We start from the raw sequence: 12111 nt of genomic DNA, 5'->3' as shown, positions 1-12111 counted from the left end.
GTTCCTTTTCTCCTTATACTTCGTGTTCGGTAACCTCTTCATCTACAAGAAGACAGGCAAGGAGCCATAATCCTCAAGTGAGCTGGCATGGGGAGGAGCATGTTGCTGCCTTACATAGGCAGGCACATATTTAAAACGTATTTACCAGACTGGGACTTTAGATATGAGGCCAGTTGGAGTGAATAATGAAGAGTTTAAACTCCAGCTTCCCCTTAGAACTAAACAGTTCCTCTGGTTGTTTTCATGTTAAATCAGTGTGGTTTAAGAAATTGAAGTTATCTACCTTCTCTCTCTCTCTCTCCATCTCTTCTCCTTTCTGTTTGTTTTGCTTTCTTTCCTTTTTTTTTTTTTTTTTTTTTTTGCAATTCTTGGAATGGAATCCAGGGCCTCACACATTTACCTGGTTGCTTCAGAAACCAGAAGAGGGCATCAGATCCCTTGGGACTGAAGTTACAAATGATTGTGAGCTGCTGTGCGGGTACCAGGAACTGAACCTGGGTCTTCTTCAAGAGCAGCAGATGGCTTTAACCTCTGAGCCATCTCTCCTGTCCTAGCTAAATGGGATTTAGAATCACCTAGAAAACATACCTCTGAGTATGTCTATGAGGATGTCCTCAGAGAAATTCCACCAAGAACTATCCCAAATGAGGGATAATGCTCTGCCACTGTGCCTTCTCCTGTGTGACAGATGCTAGATGCGTCCTCTCAAACCAGGAGTTGGGAAGACTCCCTTTCTTCGTAAGCCACTTTTGTCATGTGTCTTGTTGAGGCAGCAAGAGAAAGAAATGACTGTGACTTGGAAGGCTGGGATTAAATTTTCCAGTCTGCTCACTCGCACATCTGCCATCTGGCTCGGTTAGATCCAAGCAGCTGGAAACTAGAATAAGTAGAGGCTTTCCTGGCCCTCACCCCTAATGTGGCCACTCTGTGTGGTCTCTCAGACATGGAATTTCTGAGGAAGCCAGAGTTTTTAACAGGTTGGCTCAGGGCTCTCAAAGCATGCGGTCCCAAGACAGAGAGCCATATGGAAGCTATCTCCTCCCATGCTGTAACCCTGGACATCACCTAGCATCACTTCTGGCATATGCTATTAGTTGAGGTGGTCACAGAGGTCTACCAAGGTTTAAGAAATAGAGACATTTGCTCTGGAGGCCAATGGGAGTGCAGCAAGGTCATGGTAATCCATGAAGACTGCGGTACGAGACACAACCATTTAGGAGGGAAAACTGCCACAATGGAGGGAGTGAAGCCGCTACTGGCAGTATTCTTTTGTTTTAGTTTGTTTGTAAAGTTAATTAGATCACACCTACATGGAGGTAGGGATAACTGAGGGGCAGTAAGTTCTTTTCTTCTACCATGTGGGACCCAGGGATTGAACTCAGGTTCTCAGGTTTGGCAGCACTTATGTACTGAGCCTTGTCTTTTGATTAACACACACACACACACACACACACACACACACACACACACGCGCGCGCGTGTGTGTGTGTATGTGTGTTTAACATATATTGATATATATACATACAATATATATTATATAAACACATAACATACATGTTACATATAACATATATATCATACATATATGATGTTATATATAGCATATATAATTAACATATACAATAATTATTATTAAATTTATTATTATATTAACATATATATTAATCAGAATATATCTTTTTTCACTCTTCTTCTGTTCCCTCTCCATACTACTCTTACTCTCTTTTCAAGAAGATTAACACAAATTCCTATCTAGCCTCAAAGGTTGAAATGTGCAGACTTGCGAGTCTCCATACATGACTTTTGTAGTTTCTTCCCTCCCTGGGCTGGCTCATACACCACTCACTCCAGCTCCCTGTCTGACTATCCTTTTGTGTTTGTCAGCTTTCTATGACTATAACAAATACCCCAAATAATTAACTTATAAACAGGAAAGGTTCATTTTGACTCATCATTGGGGGTTTCGATTCATGAACAATTTGTTCCTTTGCTTTGGGCCAGTGTTGCCCTGCCACAGTGGGTAGTGTATGGTAGAGTATCCTGTTCACCTCATGGTTGGGACTGACAGAGACAGAAAGAAACTGGGGTCCTATAGTTCTCTTCAAGGGCAATATCCTCAATGGTCAAAGACCCTCCCACTAGAGCCCACCTCTTACGTTTCACTACTCCCTAAGACTACCATGCAAGGACCAAACCCTTAACAGATGGGGACTCAGAATGACAGTCCATGTCCAAACTTTAGCACCTGCCTCTCAGCCCAGACTGGCCTTCTGAGTTAGTTGGCATTGTGTTGCTCTGAGATAACACCCCAGAGGAAGCATTTAAAGGAGGAGGAAGATTTCTTTTGTTGCTTGGTGTCAGAACTTTCCCGTGAGCCTATGATTCTACTGCTATGGGCCTGTGACAGAAGCATGTGGAGGAAAGCCTCATTATGTCACAGTAAACCAGGAAGCAGAGCAAGACAGGAAGGGGCAACGAACAAAGGCGTGCCACAATCAGACCCTAGCCCTCAATATCTCACTCAGCATGAAGTCATCCGTCAGTCAATGGTGAGGCAGCATCCTTGTGATCCACTTACTGCTCAGTAGTACCAGTGTGGCGTTGCCTGAGCCTTGAGTCTGAGAGTACTTTGGAAGGGATGCTTCATACTGAAACTCTCACCCTTTCCATGTTAGAGTTTGGGGCACTATGATAAAGCAAAAAACAGAATAACTTAAAAGGAAGAGCAGAGGGTTTGGGCCATGGTCTTTGGTTCTGTGTGTTCTAGCTGGCAGTAAGGCAGAACATCATAACAGCATGTGCATGCAGCAGGGTCTACTCGATCCACTGTGGACAGGGAGCAGTGGTGGGGGGATAGGGACAAGATACCCAAAAGGTCCATCCCCAATAACTTATTTCCTTCATCTAGGCCCTCCATTCTCAAGTAACCAAATAGCGTCACCAGGTGACAACCAAGTCTTTAACACATGCATTTCTTTTGGTGGGCATCATTTAACCCTTTTAACCCCCATCACCTTTTAACCCACTTTGGCCAACACATGTGGCAGAAGTGATGGAGTATCAGTCCTGGGCCTTCTGTTTAACAAAGGCTGGCAGCTTCTGCCTTTGTGCCCTGCAGTAAGGAAGCTAGACTGATGAAGGATGATATGGCCTGGGCATAGATCTCAGAGGTCCCATGGAAGAGCAGCCAGGAGCCAGATACATTGACTGAAGCTCTTCTGGCCTAGTCCCTAGCTGAATGCAGCTGAGAGAATGATGTTAGCTAACAGGAGGTAGAGTTGAGGATCTGTCAAGTCAAGCCACGCCAGAAATCACTGCCACTGAAACCACTGGCATCTGGGGTACTTTTGTTACCCCAAAGACTCCTGAAATACAGAGAATTTTCACCTCTGGATGAATAGGTTTCCTTTTTTAGACTGTTTCTCAAGTATATTAGTTCTTTTTTTGTTGTTGTGATAAAAAAATCATGACCAGAAACAACTTATATCTCAGTGGCCAGAACCCAATCATATCAGCCCAGTCTAACTTCAAAGGAGACCAGCAACGTAGTTTTTCTGTGACCCCAGAGAGAAAAGGAAACAGAATTAGGTGCCCATGCACAATTTTAGCTCATGCACGCTCTTTTCCCAGCATCTCCACCATTTTCATTCGTCTGTCCTTGCCAAGTGCCTAACGCTCCCCTACTTAGCATCAGTACCACCTCTCCAGATTCATTATCCCTGACAAATGTACACTTTCCACCTGACTCTCTGATATGATGTGGACAGAACTGATAACCTACTCTGAGAAACCAGTCTTCAAAGCCTCCAACTCCCTTCTTTCTCTCCCTCTTTGCTTCCTACAGAATGAAAGAAGTTTAAACCAGAGTGGGTTTTTCATAACCCCAAAGAGGGAATTGGAGGGGCTTTCTCCAAGGTTCAGAAAAGTCTGAGTTTCTCATTGTCAGGCTCTGACTCACCCATGGCTGTCTTCGCTTTTAGCTCCAGTTCAAGAAGGGGCAGAAAACACATAAGGATTACCTCCTCTGTTAACCAGCCTGTGGTTCCTTTGCTGTACGGTTACCTCAGTAAGTTGAAGCTACAGTTCCCAGGATCCTCCTCTATGCAAGCTCATTGTTAAGGATGGCTACAGGAGACCTTTGCTCATGATTTGGAAGGCCAAGGTGAATCAGCCCTTACACTTCAGCCTCTGGATCATGATGCAGATGCCTGCACAGTCTTGACTAAGGACATCAGATTTTCCAGCAGTTTACTATGCCATAGAGGTTGGAGGAAGTGAAACAAGGGTTCCAGCTGTTAAAAAGGTTCTATTTGTCTTTGTACGCATCCACATGTTTTCAGTAGGTGGTCTCTGAGATCTGCCCCTGCCTATGATCTCTACTTCTTTGCTTTTTAAAGATTTATTTCTTTAAAAAAATCGTGTATATGAATGCCTGCACATATATCTGTACCACCTGTGTGCCTGGTGTCTGCAGAAGCCACAAGGGGGTGTTAGGTCTCCTAGAATGGACAGTTGTGAGCAGCTGTGTAGGTGCAGAGAGCTGAACCCAGGTCATTGGCAAGGAGAGTAGCAATAAGTGCTCTTAACTTGCTGAGTCATTTCTCTCCAGACCGCTACCTTTCTGTTTCTTAATATTTACTACAGACCTGAGTAGTTTGTCACATTGTCCCCAGTTTAGGTAATCAATATAAATTTAGCCAAAGTGACAGGATATCACTTTCAGATTAGGTTATACAAGACAGTGTAGCTTTTGTCTTGGGCTCATGCCTTTCTCTTCTCTGCCTCAAATATCCTAAGATCACGTGATTCAGGGGAAGACCAGCTTCTGTGTCAGGAGTAGTGTTGTAGAGAAGTCCATGTGGTGAGAAGCTGAGCCTTTGGCCAATGAGCAGCAAGGCCTAAGGCCTCCCTTCAACAATTATGTGTGTCGGCCATCTTGGAAGCAGATTCTTCAGTCCCATTCAAGCCTTCAGATAGCTCTTGGCTGCAGTTGATACTTTTGACTACAACCTCACAAGGCAGTCCCTGGAGCAGAACCATACAGCTGAACTGCGCGTTCATGGCTTCTTGACTTTCAGATACTATATAAAATAGTTAAGTGTTCATTTCCTTAATGTTGCAGAATTTAGGGGACAGTTTGTTATACAGCAGCACCGCACCTATCTTTCATCTCAACTGTCCCTGTTGCCTTCAGCAGCCCCGGCAGGTGTTCTGCGTGTTTACTTGGCCAATCAACCCAATCATGTCAAGCAAAATTCCACAGTAAGTCACACTCATCGTCCAGAGAGCATTTCTGCTTCTTGATCAAGTGCTGTGTGACAGTGTAAGAAGCTAAAGAGCCGTAGTCTCACATATGTACATGTACACTAGGGTGCACACACACACACACACACACACAATAGAAAAGATGCAAAGATCTCTCTAAGAAGTTTCTTGTAAGAGCACTAATCCATTCATGAGAACTCCACCCTAAAGACCTTATCACCCTCCCCCAAAAGGTCCAACTTCCTGATACCACTCCTGATATAAATCCTGATCGCCTCAGGATTTCAAATGTTAACAGAAGAATTTTCGGGAGTACAAATATTCGCCACATAGATCTGAGCGATACCCCCCCACCCCCAAGTGAGCGCTACCTCCTTCCAGAGAGTACAGCTCCAGACTGGGGTTGTGTGTGAAAGGCGTGATTTCTTACTGTCTTTTGTAGACATGGCATCAGACACCCCAGGAGAGCAGCTCCAAGGTTTCAGGGGACCAGGAGCCTGATTAAAGCTTAACAACTCACCCTAAAACCTCCTTCCCCATTAGCAGAGAGAGGTGTGAAGTCAACTTGCTCCAAAGCATCGAGGCTCCAGGGAGAAATTAAAAGGCACTCCTGACGGGAGGAGTGGCTTCCAGAAGGAAGGTCTCTCAGGTACAGCACTCAACTCCCCAGAGCATGGAAGATAACAGAGCTGCCAGGGACTGTGGTCGCCATGGTAATGGTATTTCAGATTCCAACCAAATGTAAGCTGCTGGCTGGCCTGTCAATCACACAACTTCTCCATTTACAGTGCAGGTGCCGGACAGGTGGCTGGCAGTGGTGGGGAAGGGAAGGGACCAAACTTGGGCATATACGCAGCGGGCTCCTGGGAGCATTTATGCTTAGTGTGTGTCTTTGCATATATGAGTTTTTATAGGTGCAGAGGCTTGGTTCTAGCTAGGGTTGAGCATATAATGCTATACTCCTAGCTCAGACACAGCAGAACATTCCAGTTAAGAGGCCAGATTTTAGAGTCTCTTTACCCTGTCTCAAAATATTGGCAGCTACCCTTGTATAGTTGCTAGAAAGTCATCTCTTTGGAGAAAATTTTCTACCTCCAATAGCCTCATTTCAAATGCAAATGCAGTCATGCATCAATTAATAACAGGGACTCTTCTGAGAAGGCATCATTAGGTGATTATATTGTGTGAACATCCTAGAGTGTACTTACACAAACACTAATGATATCACAAGGAGATATAGCCTTATGCGACCATTGTCCTGTATGCCGCTTGCTATTGGCTGCAACATTATTGTATAGAGCATGGACATAAGGTCAGTTACCAATAGACCAAGAAAGAATGGGCAGACCAATGCGACGACTGAAGACAGAAAAGACAGCTGGACCTGCGGGGTTGGGGCGGGGGTGGGGCTTGTGCCTTGCATATAGTAGTTGTCCATCATATTTATGTGGACTTATGAATGCATGAAATAAAAGAATAAATAGCACTATGGGAGGGGAAGGGCAGCTCTGAGAGAGCACAGTTTGATGGATAGGGAAAGTGTCTGGATTAGCTTCAAAGCAATTCAGTTCTATGTATCGTGTGCATTTCTTCGGTCAGGAAAGATGCAGAGGTGGCACACTGAGGGCTTGCCCTCTGGAAACTCAGAGACTACTGGGATTCGGGCCTATCTGTTTAAAGTGCTACAATAACGTTCTGTAAGCTGGATGCTTATTATATCAGCCACTTTTCTATTGCTCTGACTAAAGCATCAGAAGCAAGGCCGGTTATAGAAGATTTGAGTTTCGCAGGCTTCCAGTTCCACGGGCTTCCAGTTCCTGTTGGCAAAGAAAAAGCATGGTAGGAGGACCAAGAAGCTGAGGGCTCACCTCGTGAACCCCAAGCAGGAAACGGAGACACACTGGCAATAAATGAGGCCTTTGACTCCTCAAACCTACCCCAATGACATACTTCCAACAAGGACATTCTCCTAAGTCCTCCCAAACAGCGCCACCTACTGGAGACCAAGTATTCAAATGCCCAACATTATGGTGGACAACACTCAAATCACTATACTTATAAAGAAGAAAAAAATTCTTTTCTCTTACAGTTCCAGAGACTGTCATGTTGAAAAGCAAGGTGTCTGGTGAGGGCCAACGCTCTAGCTCATGAATGGCCCCATTTCTTAGCGCCCACACATGGCAGAAGGAGGAAGGGATTAATGTCACTTATGAAGGTTCTACCTCTTGCGACCCAGTGACTTCCCAAAGTCTCCACCTTGGAACATCAGTGTGTGAATTTGGGAGGACATGGGTTCTTTCGTGGGTCTCCTGAGTACTGGATTGGTTTTTTTTTTTAACACAGTTTCTCTGTATAGGCCTGGCTGTCCTAGAATTCCCTCTGTAGACCAGGTCGGCTTTGAATTCAGAAATCAACCTGCCTCTGTCTCCCAAGTGCTGGGATTAAAAATGTACTGTCTGTCTGGTGGCAAGACAGCAGGTCTTAAGTACTGCTGGGACCCAAATCTCCCACCCCCAGCCTTCTCAGGTTTAGGTCTCTTCAGAACTGTGCCACAGAGAGTTGAGGGACCTGGGTCATGCTCCACCAACTTCTGTTTGTTGTCACTGAAGCCTGCCCCTGGGAGAAGTGGCTCTTGGTGCTGCCTGTCTGCCTCCCTTGGTTGCAGAGAAAGCCCTCGGGAGGAGGCAGGTTGCAAGTGCGCGCTCTGCAATGATTAACACAGCCAATGTCAAGGGGGATTCCGGAAGGATGCTGGCCAGATCTGTTCTTCCTGTATTGCCTTTCCAGCAGTGTGACCAGAGCAGTTGGTACCCTTGGCTGCTGCCCAAGACCTCAAGGGATCTGAAAGTGGGTCAGGGCTGGAGGGTCAAAGTGTTGGCTGAGTAGAAGTAACCAGCTACCCCCATTAATCCCCTAACCCCAGAATGGAGCAAACCCATCCATGGGTCCCATCTCCCATCTTTGGTCAAGTGGCTTGACAACTGAGGCACAAACAAGCATTTGGGGGGGCTTTCAGCACCTATCCCTGTCCTGCCTTCTGTCTCCCTGTGGTTCCTTGGCTGGGATCTGACATCCTCCCTTAGAAGCTGACAAGTATTTTAGTAGCTTCCTCTCCTTCCATTTGCAGCCCTCTTCTCTCAAGATTTGTTTTTCTAGGTGACTTCATTGCCAGTTTCAGAAGAGGTCACCTGTTCCAAACGTATTTATTTATTCAGTCAGTTACTGGGAGAGGGTAACCTTGAACTCACTCTGTACCTCATGGTAATTTTGAAGTCGAGAGCCCCCTGCCTCAAGGGAGTACTGGGATTGCAATGTGTGCACCACAAGGTCCTGCCTTGCTCAGAGCCTGACAGGAGCCTCAGTCTCTTGAATAGATGAAAAGCAGAGAGGGGTAGACTAGTGGGTCTGGACAGCTTCTCTCAGCTTCCTAACAAACTGTCACTTTTTACATTCTGCCTGGGATCCCAGTCATTTCCAGACTCCCGAGAGCATTAAAGGCCAGTTCACAGTTGCCAGGGGACTTTCTGAAAGTCCATGGCTAGAGACACCAGGGAGCCTTGAACTGTGTGTGGACACTTCAAGGTTCAGGCTAAATTGCAGCAGGCAAAACAGGGAGAGTTCGGTGTGTTTTTCAGGGTCATGTTTTATAGTCCTGGTGGGGCTAGACCTTGCTCTGTAGACCAGGCTGGCCTTGAACTTACAGAGATCTGTCTGCCATCTGCCTCCCAAGTGTTAGGATTAAAGGCATGTGCCACCATACCTGCCTATCCTCCTCCTTTGAGACAGGATCTCAAACTGTGGCCCAGGCTAGCTTCAAACTTGTAAACAGTGGAGCCTCAACCTCTAGGGGGCTAGGATAATGGGTGCAGTGGCTTTTGATTTGCCAAGGCCAGAGAGCCAGGAATCCCGAAGTCCTGGGGACATATTAGATTCTCTCAGTTGAACTGGGTCAACCTACAGGGCCTGGAGCAGCCTCCTGTCAATGGAGAAGGCCTTAGCTGACATGACTGACTGCTCATGAAAACAAGGGGACAGGGCACATGTGCTGTCCATCAATGCCAGGTAGGAATTTACATTTGTTTCACAATCTGTAAGCACTGGGGCTTTGTCACCTGTACTCTTATATTTTTCTCAGCACTAATTTTAATATTGGTTCTTAAATGCTTTAACCTCCCTTCTAGCCCACCACCCACCAGTGGTAGTAGAAAAGAAAGGTTATTAGTATACAGGGGAAGTGGACCTGTTTAGACATTGTTCTTTGGAGCAAATCCCATCTGCACTATCGTGAAATCAGCAGTTTAGTTCATAAGAAGCAGCAGTGGCAGCTTGATCCACTTGCAAACACTTCAAGGATACACCAGCAGTCCAGTTCAGTCGTGTCAGGATAGTGGCAGCTGTGACATGACCTAGCAGCAATGGCCAGGCCTCAGCCAAATTGGCACAAGTCAGCAGGAGTGATTAGGACCAGCAGGAATGCCAAGAGAAGTTCAGGAGTGCCAGAAGAAGTTCTCTGCCACACCTCTCTCAACAAAGCAAAGATTAGCGAAGACTCAAGACCAAGAAGTGTTGCAAAGCTAGCTATGCAAGCAAGCCAAGGCAAGCCCCTGTCACTGCCCATTGAGTACTATTATATGCTTCCTCCAAACATCATGTGTCCTCCAGGGGTCTTGCCTCAGCACATGAGTCTGTCTTAGCAAAACACCATTTGAGTTTGTATCAGCTGACATCATTCTGCCAATAGGCTCAAGTCCAAGGAAGCAGCAAGAAGCCACCAGCATGCCACCAGAAGATTTTTTTTTCTCTCTATGGAGTCCCAACAAATGATGACCAATAAACAATGGTAAGGTTTACCAATATCATCCAGTGTCACCCACAATCTGTTCAGTCCTTTTGGGGGAGGGGGAATGGAGGTGGGGTGTGTTTATTATAAAAGAAAAAAAAAACTAAGACTCTATCTGCTTTTTCAGAAGAAAGGGGACAGTCTGCTGGGGGAGAGGACACTAGGACACAGAATGACAAGTGTTTTAACTCCAGGCCTGTTTTAGTTTCTCTAAGAGCCAAGTGGAAGGAGACATTGAAACAAACAGGCAATTCTGTAAAGTTAGAAGTCCTACAAATTTGACCAAAATCTAAACTTGTTTTGCTTTAAAAATTTTAATATATCAAAAGGCCTGCTTTACTGACATGCTAGTCCCACTAAAAAATAACCTCCCTAACACTCACCTGTAACAGTGTTCATTGTTTGGTCCTTCTTAACATCATGTGTCCTTTCATGTGTTTGCTTTAGGTTAATGTTCCTTCATGAGCCTGCCTTAGGGAAACATCGTCTCACCTGTGCCTGCTTCCGGAAAACACTCTTTCTCGAGTCTGCCCCAGCAAAACACCATATAACACAACTGACTTTCCAAAGACACCAGAAGTTTCCTCTTCAGTCACCTAACTCTGGTCATCATGTGCTCTATGTCTAACATCTAATTTGTGACATTTGGATGTCTTTCTCAGGAGGCTAGCAAGGACAAGCCTGTCAGTGGCGTCCTTGTGGTGTGCAGTGTGGACCTCTACAGATCCTACTTCTGAATCCTGGAAAGAAGTAAGCCGTTTAGAGGGCAGCCACCCCTTGCCTTTGTAGACCATAAAATAAAAGCCCTTCACTCATCTTGGCTCAAGGGTCTGACTAGTATAATATTTAAAATGTCATGTAAACCAGGTGGTGGTGGTACACACCTTCAATTCCAGCACACAGGAGTCAGAGGCAGATGGATCTTTGAGTTCAAGGCCAGTCTGGTCTACAGAGCAAGTTCCGGGTCAGCCAGGACTATTAACGCAGAGAAACCCTGTATTGAAACACCAGGGAGGGGTGAGGCCATGTACTCAGGGACAAGAAGGCTCAAAAATGCTGTCATGTAACCTTCTCTCTTTCTTCCGCCTAGGAGGGTCAGACCAGAAATCAAAACTTACAGAAATAAGAAATGCAGAGACTTTAGGAAGCACTGCAGAAAGAAAGAGGGTATCCATGGTTCTTCTGTGTGACTCTCCCACCTCACCCCATCTTCATCTTCCCTTTCCTGGTGTTCAGCAACAAACTTCTGACTTTTAGAGGGGAGGGATGTCATATTAAACAGTCGTCCCAGTGCTGTCACAAACATCCTGTCATTGCTGAGCCTTCCTGTCCTGTGCCCTGTCCAGGCCCAGTGTGAGATGTGTGTGTGAAGTCTGCTTTATGATTTTCATTGTATAGATGAAGATTGTCTATGAAGGCTCAGAGATCCCAAAGGGCTTGGCCCCCAGAGTAGTCTCATGTTTTACTTAGCTGTGCCTTCAAAAAAAGTTTATTTTTCTTTCCCACTGCTAGGATGCAATCATTGTCTTCCTAATGTAAGGTGGCGGCTAGCTCTCCAGCCACCTCATTGGTATTCCAAGTAACAGAATAGAAGAATGAGCAAAGAATAGGGAAAAAAAGAGGGCTAGGGAGATGTCTCAGTGGGTAAGAGAGAATACTGTGCAAGCGTGAGGATCTACCTTACTTAGTTAGGGTTTCTATTTCCCATGACTAAAGGCAACCTGGGAAGGAAAGGGTCTCTCATCTTACATTTCCAAGTAACAGTCCATCATACAGGGGAGTCAGGAGTGGAACTGAAACGGAAGCAGCAATCTGTTGCTTACTGGCTTGTACTTTCTGCCTTGCTCAGCCTGCTTTCTTATAGAAACCAGGACCACCAGCCCAGGATAGCACCACCCACAATGTGCTGGGCCCTCCCACATCAATTGCTAATTAAGAAAAGCCTTGCAGTCTGAGCTTATGGAGGTATTTTCTCAACTGTGATTTCCTCAGTTGAGATAACTCTA

At 45.6% G+C, this 12111-nt stretch overlaps 1 long non-coding RNA gene across 2 annotated transcripts in view; it reads left to right on the top strand.

Moving 5' to 3' along the window:
- The window catches only part of LOC134484123 (uncharacterized), a 51013-nt gene extending 40093 nt beyond the window's left edge, over positions 1–10920 (top strand). For both annotated transcript variants that reach the window (XR_010061499.1, XR_010061500.1), the window contains 2 exons: positions 10007–10105; positions 10553–10920. This is a non-coding gene — a long non-coding RNA (uncharacterized LOC134484123). The remainder of the gene's footprint in view (positions 1–10006; positions 10106–10552) is intronic.
- The last annotated feature ends 1191 nt before the right edge of the window (positions 10921–12111 follow it).

The sequence above is a fragment of the Rattus norvegicus genome, chromosome X (assembly GCF_036323735.1).
Source record: "Rattus norvegicus strain BN/NHsdMcwi chromosome X, GRCr8, whole genome shotgun sequence".
NCBI classification, from domain to species: domain Eukaryota; kingdom Metazoa; phylum Chordata; class Mammalia; order Rodentia; family Muridae; genus Rattus; species Rattus norvegicus.
The sequence above is the reverse complement of the archived record's forward strand: the minus strand, read 5'-3'. Positions and strand labels throughout refer to the sequence as shown.